We start from the raw sequence: 17,511 nt of genomic DNA, 5'->3' as shown, positions 1-17,511 counted from the left end.
ACTGGAGTCAGAGGCAAAGACAGGGTGTGGCAAGATTTCTTTGTGATTCTATTTCTGGGGAGATATGAATTCCAAATTCCAAATATTTATTCACAATCAAAATTGCAACCCAACATCTCATGAATTATAACCTGCTACCTGACCATTTCAACATCTTGTTCACCCCCCAAACACTGAGTAATATAATTTCTAACAGAATACACTCTGTTGTAGTTAAATAGAAGCAATTTATATAGACCATTATACCTTTATAGTTTTCCAAGTATTCCAAGTATAAATCACATCATGAACCTCACCAAAACCTTGTTGTGCCAGTGCATTAACTATTAGCTTCATTTTCAGGTTAGAAAATGTAGACTTAGAAATATTAAATGACTTTGCTAAGAACACACTGGGGTAGAGCTGAGACTGGGTCCAGATCTTCCGAGTACTGGTTAAACACCTTTGCTCCTTTTTCTACAACAAGGGTCAGCAAAAATTTTCTATAAAAGCCTAGATAACACATATCTTAGATTTTGTGGGCCATATGATCTCTGCCACAACCTCTCACCTCTGCTGTTGTAGAATGAACACAGTCAAAGACAATATAAAAACAAATGAGTGTGGAAAAGCTATGAATTTAAGCTTTCTTTACAAATTTGGCTGTGGGCTGGATTTGGCCCATGGTCATAGTTTGCGAACCCTTACTCTGTATCATTTTACAGAGTTTTTCTTTAATAAATTCAGAAGAATTTAGGTTTTATGAACCCAGCACTATTTGAAGTGTATTGATTCCAGTGTCTGCTATCTGGAATAATGCCCATTTTATTAGTATCTGAATAATGCCCATTTTATTAGTATGAGAATCTTTTGTTTGTTCTCATCTTCGTAAAAGTCACCCTACCTATGAAACAGACAGGATTTTCCTCGCATCAGTTTTAGAGTCAATGTATACTGATGCTGTCTCCTTTTTGCTTATTAGTGTCTTCAGGATCACTTTTAGCTGCCGCTGAGAACTCCATTCACCTTTTTGCTGACTATTTCTTATTTGAATGTTTCCATTCTCCCTGTGGCTATTGCCATATTGGCTTCCTTGGGAAGAAAATGGGAACACTAGCCTCGGTTCCCCAAAGCACCATTGACCCAAGACTTCCTTATGTAACAGATTTTACTGAAAGATTAGCCATAGCCAGAGGGAAATGCAACATAGAGAAGTTATTATTTTCAGAGAACAAGTGAAGAAGTACAAAGGCCATCCTTCATAAAGGTGAGGGTATAACTCCACAGCTCATCTCTCTTCTTCCTTGTCAGAATGCCTTCTTTCTCTTTTTCTAGAGGGGCCCCTCTTCCACCCTTTGTAATATAAATTATAATGTAGGGAAATTCTACTTTTCCTTTAGGAAAACCACTCAAAACATATATTTTACTTTCACATTTTGAAAGCTTCCAAAATGAGAGTTTTCCATTCCATTATTGAGCTTAGCATTGTACTGACCAAAGATATGGGAAAGAAAAAGTCAAAACTTGGTTAGCCACCTTCAATGAACTTGTATGTGAATCTATCTAATATTGGCCACCTGATGTGAAGAACTGACTCCTTGGAAAATACCCTGATGCTGGGAAAGATTGAAGGCAGGAGGAGAAGGGGACGACAGAGGATGAGATGGTTGGATGGCATCACCAACACAATGGACATGAGCCTGAGCAAGTTCTGGGAGTTGGTGATGGACAGGGACTGGCATGCTGTAGTCCATGGGGTTGCAAAGAATCTGACAGGACTGAGTGACTGAACTTAACTGATCTAACATTTATTTTAACCGTTCAGGATAATAGTTGTTACAATGTCACACTTATTTTGTTTTAGCAGAGGACAGGAAAACCCACTCCAGTGTTCTTGCCTGGAGAATCCCAGGGATGGGGGAGCCTGGTGGGCTGCCGTCTATGGGGTCACACAGAGTTGGACACGACTGAAGCAACTTACCAGCAGTCGTGATTAGATTTTAGCAGTGATTTAGATTTTACTTCAGCAGCAGCAGCAGCAGCAGTAGAAGTAAACTGACCTGTTTATTCTCTCTGGAGTTTTGTAGAAAGAGAATAGTCACCTGCCCCTAACTGAACTGTATTAGTGATCATTCCTTCTGTGTATCCTGGCAGCATTAAAGATAATCTAGTAGCGGCTCAGTTGTCCTCACCAGTGCACCATGCAGTTGTTGCTGACACAGTCCAAGGTCATTGCCAAAATCTCCAACAAAGTACGTACTGTTCAAAATGGCTGTTACATTTCCCCAATTCAAAAAGAAATAGCAAAATAACAATCTGGATGTAATCATGTGTTCTAGGAAAAAATAGGTGGGGGAGATTGCAATGGAATGTTTCAATTATTGCCTTGTGCTGAGGAGGTTTGATACAAGATTAATCATCTTCTGTTTAGCTTCATCCTTCCACGGGCTAAGTGCCTGCTTGGTGCTGGAGAGTGAGAGAAACTAGGGAGCAAAAGGGACTGGGATGTTTGAATGCAGATTTCCTCTTGCTACTTTTTTATTTATTTGTGGAATGGAACCTGGCACTTTAAATAGGATCTTTAATCAGACTGACTCAAAGTTCTTCCCAAATAATACCTGCATTATCCTTATTGATAAATAGAAGAAGAGAAACAGAGAGTTAAGTAATTTTCCTAAGGTTATAAAAATGGCAAAAGACCTGAAAACCATCCTCAGAGAATCCCAGCTCTCTGCACAACCTCAAACTGAGGGGTGTTCATGTCAGATACAGTGGAGATCAGAGTCATAAGACTGGTTCCTGCTAGTTGACTGTGAGCTGTACTGATATTTTCTGGCTTTGATTTTCCTTATTTTGAAAATTGTCTTGGGGACTATGTTTTCTCTTGTATTCATGGTAGCAATAAATTTATGTCATGGTTTCAGAAATGTAAAACTCTTAACTTTGAAAAAAAATATCTATTTTAGTGTACATTTTAAAAAACATTTAGAGAGTAAAGTTAGAATCTCAGATTCTTTGCTTTAAACTTTTGAGGAAGAGGACCGTTTTTTCAGCTGCAGTTGCTAAGAGGACGGAACATGACTCTAGAGCTGTCAGCAGCCTTCTGTCCACCTGACTGGAGAACCTGCCATAAGTACAAACAACACAGAGAGAAGCAGAGCTAAGAGATGGAAAGACTCCTGAAAAGGCCCCAAAACAGATTTTAAACCACAGAGTAGAAATTTTAGCGCCTGCAGCTGGGAGGAGGCACCCGGGAGGAGGCAGCTGGGCGCTCTCACTCGCTCTCTGCTCCAGGCGCTTCTAGGGTTTCCAGGCGGCGTGACACTGCTCGCTGCACTCTTTCTAGGTGGCAGCCAGCGGAGGTTTCCCGCAGCTGGCCCCCATTCCGCCGGCAAGTCCCTGTCTATCCCGAAGGATGCGCCAGGCCACCTGAGCTGAAGCGAGCGCGAAGTCCAAAGTCAGCCCCCAGGGTCGCCAGCTTCCCTGGGAGCCCCTCTCCCAGCCGCAGCCTGCACCAGCCCTGGGAGCAATGTGCCCCCCCATCCAGGTGGGGCACCCTCTGCCAACTTGCCATTAATGGGATCCACCACCCTCGGCTGCTCCGCTTGGAGTGCGTAGCCTTTGCTGTGTGGCCCGAGAGAGGAGTGAGACACCAAGGTGTTTTGTGGATTCCACACGCACGCGTGCGGGTCTGCTGGGGTCTCCTGTGGGGCAGCATCCATACCCAGGGTGAACCTCTCTGGATGTTCCTTAATGTGGAGAAACTTTTCATCTTTAACCTAGATGTTTTATCATCGGTGCTGTATAGATGGAGAAGTCTTGAGACTACTGTAAAAACAAAACTGTAAACCAAAAGCAGGAGGCTTAGGTCCAAATCCTGAGAACATCAGAGAACTCCTGAATCCAGGGAACATTAATTGATAGGAGCTCATCAAATGCCTCCATACATACACTGAAACGAAGCACCACCCAAGGGCCAACAAGTTCCAGAGCAAGACATACCACGCAAATTCTCCAAAACCATTGACATCTCATAACTCATTACTGGACACTTTATTGCACTCCAGAGAGAAGAAATCCAGCTCCACCCACCAAAACTCCGACACAAGCTTCCCTAACCAAGAAACCTTGACAAGCCACTGTTACAACCCCACCCACAGGGAGGAAACTCCATAATAAAAAGAACTCCACAAATTCCCAGATTACAGAAAGGCCACCCCAAAGGCAGCAATATAACCAAGATGAAGAGACAGAGGAATACCCAGCAGGTAAAGCAACAGGAGAAATGCCCACCAAACCAAACAAAAGAGGAAGAGATAGGGAATCTACCTGATAAAGAATTCTGAACAATGATAGTGAAAATGATCCAAAATCTTGAAATCAAAATGGAATCACAGATAAATAGCCTGTAGACAAGGATTGAGAAGATGGAAGAAAGGTTTAACAAGGACCTAGGATAAATAAAAAAGAGACAATATATAATGAATAAAGCAGTGAAAGAGATCAGAAACACTCTGGAGGCAACAAATAGTAGAATAATGGAGGCAGAAGATAGGATTAGTGAAATAGAAGATAGAATGGTAGAAATAAATGAATCAGAGAGGAAAAAAGAAAAACGAATTAAAAGAAATGAGGACAATCTTAGAGACCTTCAAGACAATATGAAATGCCACAACATTCAAATCATAGGAGTCCCAGAAGAAGAAGACAAAAAGAAAGACCATGAGAGAATCATTGAGGAGATAATAGTTGAAAACTTCCCTAAAATGGGGAAGGAAATAATCACCTAAGTCCAAGAAACCCAGAGAGTTCCAAACAGGATAAACCCAAGACAAAACACCCCAAGACACGTATTAATCAAATTAACAAAGATCAAACACAAACAACAAACATTAAAAGCAGCAAGGGAAAAACAACAAATGACACACAAGGGGATTCCCATAAGGATAACTGCAAATCTTTCAATATAAACGCTTCAGGCCAGGAGGGAATGGCAGGACATACTTAAAGTGATGAAAGAAAATAAGCTACAGCCCAGATTACTGTACCCAGCAAAGATCTCATTCAAATATGAAGGAGAAATCAAAAGCTTTACAGACAAGCAAAAGCTGAGAGAATTCAGCACCACCAAACCAGCTCGCCAACAAATGCTAAAGGATCTTCTCTAGACAGGAAACACAGAAAGGGCATATAAACCCGAACCCAAAACAATAAAGTAAATGGCAATGGTATCATACTTATCAATAATTACCTTAAACATAAATGGGTTGAATGCCCCAACCAAAAGGCAAAGACTGGATGAATGGATACAAAAACAAGATCCTTATATATGCTGCCTACAAGAGACCTACCTCAAAACAAGGGACACATACAGACTGAAAGTGAAGAGTTGGAAAAAGGTATTCCACACAAATACCGACCAAAAAAACCAGGAGTAGCAATACTCATATCCAATAAAATATACTTTAAAACAAAGGCTGTGAAAAGAGACAAAGAAGGCCACTACACAATGATCAAAGTATCAATCCAAGAAGATATAACAATTATAAACATACATGCACCCAACATAGGAGCATCACAATATGTAAGACAAATGCTAACAAGTATGAAAGGGGAAATTAACAATAACACAATAATAGTGGAAGATTTTAATACCCTACTCACACCTATGGACAGATCAACTAAACAGAAAATTAACAAAGAAACACAAACTTTAATTGATACATTAGACCAGGTAGACCTAATTGATATCTATAGGACATTTCACCCCAAAACAATGAATTTCACCTTTTTCTCAAGCACACACAGAACCCTCTCCAGGATAGATCACATCCTGGGCCATAAATCTAGCCTCGGCATATTCAAAAAAATTGAAATCATTCAAAGCATCTTTTCTGAACACAATGAAGTAAGATTAGATCTCAATTACAGAAGAAAAACTATTAAAAATTCCAACATATGGAGGCTGAACAACACGCTTCTGAATAACCTACAAATCACAGAAGAAATCAAAAAAGAAATCAAAATATGCATAGAAATGAATGAAAATGAAAACACAACAACCCAAAACCTGTGGGACACTATAAAAGCAGTGCTAAGAGGAAAGTTCACAGCAATACAGGCATACCTCATGAAACAAGAAAAAAGTCAAATAAATGACCTAATTCTACAGCTAAAACAACTATAAAAGGAAGAAATGGAGAACCCCAGGGTTAGTAGAAGGAAAGAAATCTTAAAAATTAGGTCAGGAAAAAATGCAAAAGAAACAAAAGAGACCATAGCAAAAATCAACAAAGCCAAAAGCTGGTTCTTTGAAAAGATAAATAAAATTGACAAACCATTAGCCAGACTCATCAAGAAACAAAGGGAGAAAAATCAAATCAATAAAATTAGAAATGAAAATGGAGAGATCACAACAGACAACACAGAAATACAAAGGATCATAAGAGACTACTATCAGCAATTATATGCCAATAAAATCGACAACTTGGAAGAAATGGACAAATTCTTAGAAAAGTGCAACTTTCCAAAACTGAACCAGGAAGAAGTAAAAAAATCTTAACAGACCCATCACAAGCACAGAAATTGAAACTGTAATCAGAAATCTCCCAGCAAACAAAAGCCCAATTCCAGACAGCTTCACAGCTGAATTCTACCAAAAATTTAGAGAAGAGCTAACACCTATCCTACTTATAATCTTCCAGAAAATTGCAGAGAAAGGTAAACTTCCAAATTCATTTTATGAGGCCACCATCACTGTAATATCAAAACCTGACAAAGATGCCACAAAAAAAGAAAACTACAGGCCAATATCACTGATGAATATAGATGCAAAAACTCAACAAAATTCTAGCAATCAGAATCCAACAACACATTAAAAAGATCATACACCATGACCAAGTGGGCTTTATCCCAGGGATGCAAGTATTCTTCAATATCCACAAATCAATCAATGTAATTCACCACATTAACAAATTGAAAAATAAAAGTCATATGACTATCTCAATAGATGCAGAGAAAGCCTTTGACAAAATTCAACACCCATTTATGATAAAAACTCTCCAGAAAGCAGGAATAGAAGGAACATGTCTCAACATAATAAAAGCTATATATGGCAAACCCGCAGCAAACATTATCTTCAATGGTGAAAAATTGAAAGCATTTCCCCTAAAGTCAGGAACAAGACAAGGGTGCCCACTTTCACCACTACTATTCAACATAGTTCTGGAAGTTTTGGCCACAGCAATCAGAGCAGAAAAAGAAATAAAAGGAATCCAGATTGTAAAAAAAGAAGTAAAACCCTCACTGTTTGCAGATGACATGATCATCTACAGAGAAAACCCTAAAGACTCCACCAGAAAATTACTAGAGCTAATCAATGAATATAGTAAAGTTGCAGGATATAAAATCAACACACAGAAATCCCTTGCATTCCTATATACTAATAATGAGAAAATAGAAAGAGAAATTAAGGAAACAATTCCATTCACCATTGCGACAAAAAGAATAAAATACTTAGGAATATATCTACCTAAAGAAACTAAAGACCTATATAAATAAAACTATAAAACACTGGTGAAAGAAATCAAAGAGGACACTAATAGATGAAGAAATATACCATGTTCATGGATCAGAAGAATCAATATAGTGAAAATGAGTATACTACCCAAAGCAATCTATAGATTCAATGCAATCCCTATCAAGCTACCAGCGGTATTTTTCCCAGAGCTAGAGCAAACGATTTCATAATTTGTATGGAAATACAAAAAACCTCGAATAGCCAAAGCAATCTTGAGAAAGAAGAATGGAACTGGAAGAATCACCTTTCCCGACTTCAGGCTCCACAGTCATCAAGAGAGTATGGTACTGGCACAAAGACAGAAACATAGATCAATGGAACAAAATAGAAAGTCCAGAGATAAATCCACACATCTATGGACACCTTATCTTTAACAAAGGAGGCAAGAATATATAATAGATTAAAGACAATCTCTTTAACAAGTGGTGTTGGGAAAACTGGTTAACCACTTGCAAAAGAATGAAACTAGATTACTTTCTAACACCATACACAAAAATAAACTCAAAATGGATTAAAGATCTAAACTAATACCAGAAACTATAAAATTCCTAGAGGAGAACATAGGCAAAACACTATCTGACATAAATCACAGCAGGATCCTCTATGATTCATCTCCCAGAATACTGGAAATAAAAGCAAAAATAAACAAATGGGACCTAATTAAAATTAAAAGCTTTTTCACAACAAAGGAAACTATAAGCAAGGTGAAAAGACAGCCTTCAGAATGGGAATAAATAATAGCAAATGAAGCAACTGACAAACAACTAATCTCAAAAATATACAAGCAACTCCTGCAGCTCAATTCCAGAAAAATAAACGACCCAATCAAAAAGTGGGCCAAAGAACTAAATAGACATTCCTCCAAAGAAGACATATGGATGGCTAACAAACACATGAAAAGATGCTCAACATCACTCATTATCAGAGAAATGCAAATCAAAACCACAATGAGGTACCATTTCATGCCAGTCAGAATGGCTGCTATCCAAAAGTCTACAAGCAATAAGTGCTGGAGAGGGTGTGGAGAAAAGGGAACCCTCTTACACTGTTGGTGGGAATGCAAACTAGTACAGCCACTATGGAGAACAGTGTGGAGATTCCTTAAAAAACTGGAAATAGAACTGCCTTATGACCCAGCAATCCCTCCGCTGGGCATACACAATGAGGAAACCAGAATTGAAAGAGACATGTGTACCCCAGTGTTCATTGCAGCACTGTTTATAATAGCCAGGACATGGAAACAACCTAGATGTCCATCAGCAGATGAATGGATAAGAAAGCTGTGGTACATATACACAATGGAGTATTACTCAGCCATTAAAAAGAATACATTTGAATCAGTTCTAATGAGGTGGATGAAACTGGAGCCTATTATACAGAGTGAAGTAAGCCAGAAAGAAAAACACCAATACAGTATACTAACACATATATATGGAATTTAGAAAGATGGTAATGATATCCCTCTATGCGAGACAGCAGAAGAGACATAGATGTATAGAACAGACTTTTGGAGTCTGTGGGAGAGGGAGAGGGTGGGATGACTTGGGAGAATGACACAGAAACATGTAAGAAACATGTAAGATACGAATCGCCAGTCTATGTTCAATACAGAATGCAGGATGCTTGGGGCTGGTGCACGGGGAAGATCCAGAGAGATGATATGGGGTGGGAGGTGTGAGGGGGGCTCAGGATTGGGAACTCATATACACCCGTGGCAGATCCATGTCAATGTATGGCAAAACCAATACAGTATTGTAAAGCAAAATAAAGTAAAAATAAAAATTAAAAAAAATTTATTTGTTGGCTTCACTGGGTCTTTGTTGCTACATGAAGTTTCTCTCTAGTTGCAGTGTGAGGGGGCTACTTTTCCTTGCATCACACCAGCATCTCATTTTAGATGCTTTTCTTGCTATACAGCCTGTGATGGTTAGTTTGTTAGAGGAGAGTTTGGCATCAATTAACACATGATTTTTTTTTCCCTTCTATTTTTTTTTTTTTTTTTTTGGTTACACATATAAAGCTCAGTTCATTTTTACTGAGTATCTGGTGATTGTTTGCTTTACTTTAAGTTCTGCTTCCTAGAAATCATTTGACTCTGCACTTTTCCTTGGCATTAATTTGAAGAGGCTGATTTTTTATTTTTATTTTTGTAAAGTTCCTCTACAGCATGTTTTGTAACAAGGCCATATATATATATATATATATATATTTTTTTTTTTTCCTCATGGGGCCACATCGTTTTTTCTCATGGACTTTCATGTTGTCCTGCTATAATTGGTTTGAGAGTCAGTAATAACATTAATTAGAAGAAAAATCCTTTAAAATATTGACCCAGACTAGATATTGCTTTTTATTTTTTTTTAAACAACATGTTCTGGAAATTGAAAGCCACTTTGTTGCTACAGCACTTATTCACATACAAGACCTTAATATGTCTGCATAATTTCATTCTTTCTAGTTAAAGGAACAAATTTCTTAGCGTAGTATCAACTCACAGAGTTGATAACATAGTGTAAGCTGTAACTTAGTGCTCTTCAGTCTGACCCACAACACACTCAGCATTCACAAACCAGTGCACTGAGCTGGTAGTGCACGAGGATCAGAGTGGAGTGTGATTTTAAAGTCAGTATCAAAAACCACAGCCTATAAGCTCACATCCAAGTGCACATTCGTCCTTATTCTCCACATGAAATAATGCACTCAATACTCTTATATTTTGAAGATGATTGAAGTTCGTGGAACAAAAGGGCTATTAATGCTATACAAATCAAACTGATGTTGCAATGGACAACCGCTACAACTCCATCTGGAGCTCATAAAAATCCAGAAGGCTTGTGTTCTCTGAGACCAAAATGTGGGCAGATGCACACTGACCTCTTTCAAAGGGAAATGAAGAAATGCTTCAAAATGTAAAGGATATAAATCAGCTTTCACACACATACTCCCCATGGTTCAGTCAGAACTGAATTTGAGATCCACTTGAATAACATATTTCAGAACTGGATTAAATTAAAATTCATAGCAGTGGCAAAATATGTAAGCATAACTTTCTCCCACTAGTCAAATATGACAGAACCACAATAATCAGTGTCAGGTGGTCAAGCCTAACTGTCATTTAGAAGAGCTCAGGTATACCAATTTGACCTACAAAGAAATAGGCTTTAAAGCACTATGTACCTCTCACCCAAAACTCTCTCGATTTAGTTAAGGAAAATTCTAGTGGTTTAAAATCATATTAAAGATCAGTTGTCATTTAAAAAGTATTATCTGTTTGTAATGCCAAACAAATATCAAATCAGATCTACACTGTGCATTAAAAGCAATAATTGAGTGGTGAGTTTTTGGTGTGTTGACCTCAAAAACAGCAATAACATCCAGGGAAAATAAATCTACAATGCTACAATTCTTGTTACGTTCTACCTTTAAGGGCTTGTGTATACTTAGATTGCATGCGGATTTCACTGGACAATTAAAGAAGGAAGGTTCAAGAACCTCTCCTGAGGGGTGGAAGAAATCAAAAACTATGGAGACAATGAGGTGTGTGGAAATGTCGAGAGGCTTAGAAGACAGGTCTCAGAGAATGTTGTTCAAGAAAGGGAGCCTGGAAGACCCAGAAGAGAGTGTCCTGTTTTTGGTAAACAAGTAGGGTTTCTGTTTGCTGAGTTTCTTTTACTTTTTAAAGTTATTGCTTAAAGGCTTACCCATGTCACATTAATCCTTAATAAATAATTATTGGTGAATTTATTTTATTCTTAACTATCAGTGATAATCCATCCTAAAAGGTTTACGCAAGGAGGAATAATTCTTACTACTCATATTAATATACCAGCAAGTTTGGAAAACTCAGCAGTGGCCACAGGACTGGAAAAGGTCAGTTTTCGTTCCAATTCCAAAGAAAGGCAATGCAAAAGAATGCTCAAACTACCGCACAATTGTACTCATCTCACATGCTAGTAAAGTAATGCTCAAAATTCTCCAAGCCAGACTTCAGCAATACGTGAACCGTGAACTGCCTGATGTTCAAGCTGGTTTTAGAAAAGGCAGAGGAACCAGAGATCAAATTGACAACATCTGCTGGATCATGGAAAAAGCAAGAGAGTTCCAGAAAAACATCTCTTTCTGCTTTATTGACTATGCCAAAGCCTTTGACTGTGTGGATCACAATAAACCATGGAAAATTCTGAAAGAGATGGGAATACCAGACCACCTAACCTGTTTCTTGAGAAATCTGTATGCAGGTCAGGAAGCAACAGTTAGAACTGGACATGGAACAACAGACTGGTTCCAAATAGGAAAAGGAGCACGTCAAGGCTGTGTATTGTCCCCCTGCTTATTTAACTTCTATGCAGAGTACATCACGAGAAATGCTGGACTGGAAGAAACACGAGCTGGAATCAAGATTTCTGGGAGAAATATCAATAACCTCAGATATGCAGATGACACCACCCTTATGGCAGAAAGTGAAGAGGAGCTAAAATGCCTCTTGATGAAAGTGAAACAGGATAGTGAAAAAGTTGGCTTAAAGCTCAACATTCAGAAAATGAAGATCATGGCATCCGGTTCCATCACTTCATGGGAAATAGATGTGGAAACAGTAGAAACAGTGTCAGACTTTATTTTTTTGGGCTCCAAAATCACTGCAGATGATGATTGCAGCCATGAAATTAAAAGACGCTTACTCCTTGGAAGAAAAGTTATGACCAACCTAGATAGTATATTCAAAAGCAGAGACATTACTTTGCCGACTAAGGTCCGCCTAGTCAAGGCTATGGTTTTTCCTGTGGTCATATATGAATGTGAGATTTGGACTGTGAAGAAGGCTGAGCACCGAAGAATTGATGCTTTTGAACTGTGGTGTTGGAGAAAACTCTTGAGGGTCCCTTGGACTGCAAGGAGATCCAACCAGTCCATTCTGAAGGAGATCAACCCTGGGATTTCTTTAGAAGGAATGATGCTAAAGCTGAAGCTCCAGTACTTTGGCCACCTCATGCGAAGAGTTGACTCATTGGAAAAGACTCTGATGCTGGGAGGGATTGGGGGCAGGAGGAGAAGGGGACGACCGAGGATGAGATGGCTGGATGTCATCACGGACTCTATGGACGTGAGTCTGAGTGAATTCCGGGAGTTGGTTATGGACAGGGAGGCCTGGGTGCTGCAATTCATGGGGTCGCAAAGAGTCAGACACGACTGAGCGACTGAACTGAACTGAACTGAACTGAACTCATATTAAAATGTGGCCAAGAGAGTGATCACACAGTAACATAAATGTGATGTGAGCTGCGATAACCCCTACCTGACTGCGATAACCCCTGACCATCTGCTTTACTGACAACTGAACGTTTACCACATATATTTCATCTCCCCGGGAGCAAAAATACTTATAATATATGTAATAAACATACATCTGGAAAAGACAGGATAGAAAGATCACCTAGGGTCCTTAGGTGTGATTTATTCCAGTGTTTCACTTTATAGAAGGGGAAACTGAGGCACAGAGAGGTCATGTGGTGTTGGATATGACATTCACTGTGATTCTAGTGCCAGGACTCACTTCTAGGCTTTTCTGCCATGTTATATAGTTACCAACTTTCAGGTAATTTGGGGCTTCCCTTGCTGATAAATAAAATACCTGCAGTGTGGAAAACCTGGGTTCGATCCCTGGGTTGGGAAGATCCCCTGGAGAAGGGAAGGGCTACCCACACCAGTATTCTGGCCTGGAGAATTCCATGGACTGTGTCATCCATGGGGTAGCAGAGAGTCAGACGTGACGGAATGACTTTCACTTCACTTTACTTCACTTCAAGTAATTTGACTTCAATTCCCTTTCTGTGCAGTCACGGTTTTGATTTGAGGATCGTTTCTCGAGACACATCAAGGAGGTTATTTATTCATGTTTCTAGTTATTGCTGAAAGCAAACACGATTATTTCAAGAAGTAGCAATGAGATTTTTACTGAGGGTCTGCTGTTGGGTGTAGTTGTAAGATGCACCTACTCTGGATGTACTTTACCATGGGGAATGATTTAAGAAAGATTTAGGACTTTTTGGAAATAATAGAGAGAATAATGATACATAATGAAAATTTAATAATGAAAAAAAGAGTGGTTTTCTCCTAAAGGTCATGGCTGGTCACTCACTGAGTTATAACATCCATAAAAACAAAAGCTAATGTTTATAACTGATTATAATGTAACTCATGCTGTTCAAAACACATTATTTGATTTTACTTCTTTTATCCTTACTATGATACTACCAGAGTTTGAGTAATTTGCCCAGATATTAAGGCTCACATTCAGGATTTCATCTCTAGCATTTTGCTTTCAGAATCCAATGCATTAAACAATACAGACCCTTTTATAGAACAAACCTTATTTCCTACACTCTCTTCTTGGGTGCTCATTATTAGAGTTTCCACCCTCACACTTGTGTGACCTGAATCTTTAACACTTTAGTATGAATCACTTATATTAATTGTTTTCCTGCAATGTAAGGAGATACTCTGATAAAGGAGGTCCTGGTGTTTGAGGACCCTAAACTAGGGTGATGTAAAATATAGAACATCTCAAGATTAATTAGCAAAATGTCAAAAATTTTCCTATGGCCAGTTCAGTTCAGTTCAGTCACTCAGTCTGACTCTTTGTGACCCCGTGGGCTGCAGCACACCAGGCTTCCCTGTCCATCACCAACTCCTGGAGCTTACTCAAAATCATGTCCGTTGAGTCAGTGATGTTATCCAACCATCTTATCCTCTGTTGTGCCCTTCTCCTCCCACCTTCAATCTTTCCCAGCATCAGGGTCTTTTCCAATGAGTCAGTTCTTTTCATCAGGTGGCCATAATATTGGAGTTTTAGCTTCAGAATCAGTCCTTCCAATCAATATTCAGGACTGATTTCCTTTAGGATGGACTGGTCTGATCTCCTAGCAGTCCAAGGGACTCTCAAGAGTCTTCTCCAACACCACAGTTTGAAAGCATCAATTCTTTGGCACTCAGCTTTCTTTATAGTTCGACTCTTACATCCATACATGACTACTGGAAAAATCATAGCTTTGATTAGATCTCTGTTGGCAAATTAATGTCTCTGCTTTTTAATATGCTCTCTAGGATGGTCATAACTTTTCTTCCAAGGAGCAAGTGTCTTTTAATTTAATGGCTGCAGTCACCATCTGCAGTGATTTTGGAACACAAAAATAAAGTCTCTCACTGTTTCCATTGTTCCCCATCTATTTCCCATGAAGTGATGGGACCAGGTGTTATGATCTTAGTTTTCTGAATGTTGAGCTTTAAGCTAACTTTTTCACTCTCCTTTCACTTTGATCAGGAGGCTCTTTAGTTCTTCATTTTCTGCCATGAGTGTGATGTCATCTGCATATCTAAGGTTATTGATATTTCTCCCAGCAACCTTGATTCCAGCTTGTGCTTCATCCAGTCAAGCATTTCTCAGGACGTGCTCTGCATATGAGTTAAATAAGCAGGGTGACAATATACAGCCTTGACATACTCCTTTCCCGATTTGGAATCAGTCTGTTCTTCTGTGTCCAGTTCTAACTGTTGCTTCTTGACCTGCATACAGATTTCTCAGGAAGCAGGTCAGGTGGTCTGGTTTTCCCATCTCTTTCAGAATTTCCCACAGGTTATTATGATCCACACAGTCAAAGCTTTGACGTAGTTGATAAAGCAGAAGTAGATGTTTGTCTGGAACTCTCATGCTTTTTCAATGATCCAATGCATGTCGGCAATTTGATCTCTGGTTCCTCTGCCTTTTCTAAATCCAGCTTGAACATCTGGAAGTTCATGGTTCATGTACTGTTGAAGCCTTCCTTGGAGAGTTTTGAGCATTACTTTGCTAGTGTGTGAGATGAGTGCAATTGTGCGGTAGTTTGAGCATTCTTTGGCATTGCCTTTCTTTGGGATTGGAATGAAAACTGATCTTTTCCAGTCCTGTGGCCACTGCTCAGTGGTCAGTGGCAACACTCTATTTTGTGAGGAAGTGGATTATAGTAAGAAATCTTGTCTAAAATGCTGGAGATGCAATTCTGCCATTCTTGTCCTGTGTGACCTTCAACAAACTTCCTTTATCCTTCCAGGAATTTATCCTTCATGTTTGTCCTTTGGGTTTATCATCTGTGTAATCCAGAGACATTACTTTGCCAACAAAAGTCCATCTAGTCAAGGCTATGGATTTTCCAGTGGTCATGTATGGATGCAAGAGTTGGATTGTGAAGAAAGCTGAGCACCGAAGAATTGATGCTTTTGAACTGTGGTGTTGGAGAAGACTCTTGAGAGTCACTTGGACTGCAAGGAGATCCAACCAGTTCATTCTAAAGGAGATCATCCCTGAGTGTTCTTTGGAAGGAATGATGCTAAAGCTGAAACTCCAGTACTTTGGCCACCTAATGTGAAGAGTTGAATCATTGGAAAAGACTCTGATGCTGCGAGGGATTGGGGGCAGGAGGAAAAGGGGACGACAGAGGATGAGATGGCTGGATGGTATCACCGACTCGATGGACATGAGTTTGAGTGAACTCGGGAGTTGGTGATGGACTGGGAGGCCTGGTGTGCTGCGATTCATGGGGTCACAAAGAGTCAGACACGACTGAGTGACTCAACTGAACTGAATCCTCTTTATGTTTTCTTCTTGTTCCAAACATATAGAAATTTAGAGCTTGTTTTTCCTGCAGGACCAGTGTTCTATGAAAGCAGACTATGTAACTTGTCTGCAGATAACAGTGTAGGCTACATGTTCCAAGAGCACACAAACTCTTACTTTTATGGTAAGTCTTTTTCAAGTGTCAAAGCAGGCAGGACTGCCTCCAAGCCAGCTCATCATTGGCAAGAAATCATTATAGTGCCTGGCATTACTCCTACCCATTTCCTTTGATTCCTCACTTCTCAACTCTCAGTCATAATGGACAGAGGTTCTCCATTGGCCTATTTGGGTAGAGAAGATGTGGGGAGGATGGGGGAAGGTGACAGGAAGGAGAAAGAGTTATTTGAGCTATCTGCAGGGCTCTGCACAGCCTCAATTGATTATCTTGGGTTCCCATAAGGGCATCTCTCCTTTAAAACAGCTGGATGAAGCAAAGAGCCTACTCCACAGTTAGGAAGAGTGAAAGCAATGCTGCTCCATGGAATAAAAGAGAATACAATTATCATCATCTTGAAAACCATCACTCATCACCAGGTCTCATCACCAAAGACAAAAATAGCTCCCACTTCAGTACCTTGCATTCTGTCTTGGCAGTCCCTCCCTTATTTTTTCCTCTATTAATCATTCTGTACATTTTAAATGTTTCACAATTTTAAGTATTAAAGTAAGAAACCACACTATACAATTTGCTTAGGGTTCAGAGATATCAGCACTGTGGAAATTGGTGGGGGATGTTGAGGTGGTTTTGGAGGGGGAGTTTCCTGAAGTTGGAAGAGGAAGCGAAAGGAGGAGTAAACAAGCACACCAATCAGGGTCCAAGATAACCCTCTTTCAGGTCACAAGAATCTTCCTCTCCTATTTTCCAGAAGGATATAGTCCAGAGAAAGCCATTGGAGTGCATTATTTTGGCAACTGTAAGAATAAATCATCTGGTTCCAATATGATTCACGTTTCACTGTCAAGATGCACAGAAATCAAAACCACAGAACCTCACACTTCTAATCAATGCAGGCTGTGAGAATGAAACTGTATTCTATTTCCCTCTCCTCAGCGTCTATCATTGGATGGAAACTCAAAGCATGGAAGAAGCTCAGTGTTGGCTGAATGGACCTATGTAAATCTCAACATTGAGCATTTCAAGAAAACACAAAGGCAACAAAATAAAGAATATGAAGACACATGCAAAAGACCTTCCTTCCTCAATCCATTTCTATACATACATAAGACACCAGAAAGTCAACCAAAATTTAATGTAGTTTGTACTCCGCTGAAAGGACTTAGTGATTTGCCCTGAATTTCAACTAGT

Source organism: Capra hircus, chromosome 24, assembly GCF_001704415.2.
Source record: "Capra hircus breed San Clemente chromosome 24, ASM170441v1, whole genome shotgun sequence".
NCBI lineage: Eukaryota > Metazoa > Chordata > Mammalia > Artiodactyla > Bovidae > Capra > Capra hircus.
This window is presented reverse-complemented; position numbering follows the sequence as displayed.